Genomic DNA, 2,869 nt, shown 5'->3' with positions numbered 1-2,869 from the left:
TCTAAACACAAATCCCTGTCCAGTGCATGCACTTTGTGTGCATCCCTGTGCAGCTAAGCCATGAGCAAAGGCTGCTGTTGCACAAGCAGCAGCTTTGCTCACATTTCTGAGATCGCTGTTGAACCTCGTAATTGCAGGGGAGCTCTGCCCTATAGTGAACTGCTTCCCTCCCAGCAGTTAATTTGTACTGCGTGGGCAGAAAGCTTGAGTGCAGTGAAATTTGGTTGCTACCCACTTACAAACCTTTCAAAAGTTTCTCAACTCTCAGATGAAATCAGTATAATTAGATTATTATTTTAGTAATTATGCATACAGCACTAGAAACATACATAATATGTGTAATTTCATTGATGACAAGTATGTGTATTAGCTGCACATGAAAGGGGGAAGAGCAAAGTCTCTGAAAACATCTTCCTTGGGTGTTTCCCAAGAGCTGCTCTTCTAAGACTGGGAAACATGCAGCCAGCAGAGGCTCTTTGTGGTGAGCTGTCAGGAAACTTGAGATGTTAAGGACCTGCAGGTCACCTGTCATATGTTTTATGTTCTGTTGGTGAGCTGGGCTGAGCTAAATGGCAACCAGGAGTTTAATTCCTGACACTATGCCAAAGAGAGAGATGTTCCACTTTCATAAAAGTACCATTCTTGATAACTAGAAGATGTCAGTCCCTGTAATATTTATCTCTGAATTTCTTCTGTTGTGTATTCCAGGGGAAAATATAGCTAGGATTCAGAAACGCAATGGTGGAGATGGAAGTAAAGAGAACCACAGATACATAGATAAAAGCAGACTGCAAACACCATACAGCAGAAGGAGATGAGTGGACAAGTCTACCAAAATGTTAGCAAGAAACGAGATTTCATTACAACTGCATTCTCACTGTAGAGATGAAACTACACTTGGCTCTGGAAAGGCTGTTTCATGTCTCTATATGCCCTCAGGTCACAGCTCCTGAAGGAAGCAGTGTAAGACTGGCATCCAGTTAGTCCTGGTGTAAACAGGTCTGTCAGCAGTGAGAGACAATTGTAGCACCAAAATCAGAACTGAGGACAAGTGCAATTCCTGTCTTGGGTGGCAAGGACCAGAAATACATGAGGTGACATGGATATGAATAAAGAGACAACAAACAACATTTTACTTTTCCTGTCTGCTGTTCGCACCCTAACATAAAACATTCCTTAAAGAAAGGTTACTAACAGTTACTAAATTACAGGAGTAGGATGAAGGATTTCTGGAACCTATTCTGATTTGGCTGACACCAAGCTAGCTGATTTCCAAATTCCTTCCTTGACAAGCCTTTTCCTTCCTTACACAGATCCCAGGGAGCCAAGAAACTCGTGTTAAACTGGAGAAGTCACATGGACAACCTCAGTAAGTAGTGGCCTTTTATATTTATTAAACATTTTTCCAGTGCATAGGGCAGGACTGCCTCATCCATGGTTTCGTTTTTGAAAGGGGTTTTCAAGTAATTTTAATAGGTGGAAATCATCAGGAGAGACCCTGGGCTAAAGCCCTAGGAGCATGAAGCCTGCCCATTTCATCACAAGACAAAATCTGGGGCAGCCCAGCAGTGTATGTGGGTGGCGGGTGCTTTCTGGGGCAGCCTCCACAGCTGCCTGCTTGGTGTGTTCTACTGTTTTCATCATATTTACGGTGTTGGTGGAAGACACCCACCATGCCTGGGACCCAGTTGTGATGGTTCTGTACAGTAACAGAAAAACAAGCTCTGCCCAGAGTTTACAATGGAGATATGACAGCAGTGTAGATCATGAGCAGAGTAACTACCATGAACGTCATGAAATCACAGAATGGTTTGGGTTGGTAGGGACCTTAAAGCTCCTCCAGTTCCAAGCCCCTGCCATGAGTGGGAGCACCTTCTACTATACCAGACACCTTCCATTAGAACAGGAATAAATACTGTTATTTTAAGTGGTGGCCATTCTTGGGAATGGCAAATTAAATGGTGAAAAAGTGAAAGGAGTAGGGAGAGGGAAGGCTAATGGACGGGGGTAAGAAAGGAAAAAGAATGAGGACACAAAGTCTTCTTTGGCTAAGCACATATTTTCCTGAATGTCGGCCTTATCTCCCTCTTCCTCTTGTAATATCACCTGGTATGGGAAGATGTGCCTCTGCTTGCTTCAGGGATTTATAATTACAGCACAGTATAGTGCCCTGAGCCAGCAGTGCACCCACGGCATTCCCATGCTGCACTTCAGAGGTGGAGTCACCCCTCATGGGAATATTTTAAGTGTGTCACTGCTAGTAAGCACTTTCTCCATTTCCAAAGGTAAAATAATTTGCCAAAAAAAAAGAAAATAATTCACAACTGAGAATCTGGAAAATCTGTATGGAGAAGTGATGGGATTCTGTGCATCACAGGGGTAGTTTTCTATGGAAAAAAAAACAAACCAAACCAAACCAAACCAAAACAAGAAAAACCCCAAACAAAAACCCCACTGAATAAAGCAAACCCAAAAATTCAAGAAATCACCACTTGATCTGTAAATATTCATAAATATTCATGCCAGGGTTCAGCTAAAAGAATTTCAGTGGTCCTGTGGGCTGCAAGAATCCTTTTGCAGTAGCAAACCAAATTTAGCCTTTGAAAGAAAACCCTGTGTCTCCCATTTAAGATATCTCAGAATGCTGGAATTCCTTAACTATTCCTGCCTTTTTTTTTTTTTTTTTCCAATTTCCCAGGGTTTCAGTGCTCACGTAAACCAGCACGTTCCTTAACATCATTAATAAAAATGCTTCCTGGCTGTGAAAAGTAGTTAAGACAAAAATGGCTTTGCAGAAATAGAGAATTTCAGTCTGTGCTTGTTCTTCTGTGTTTATCTCTGATTTAGAGACACATGACCTGGTCAGTTT

Source organism: Neopsephotus bourkii, unplaced genomic scaffold (assembly GCF_033783945.1).
Source record: "Neopsephotus bourkii isolate Nb327-2 ecotype Australia unplaced genomic scaffold, CSIRO-AGI_Nbou_v1 NB_741, whole genome shotgun sequence".
Lineage (NCBI taxonomy): Eukaryota > Metazoa > Chordata > Aves > Psittaciformes > Psittacidae > Neopsephotus > Neopsephotus bourkii.
Note: the sequence above shows the minus strand (reverse complement) of the source record.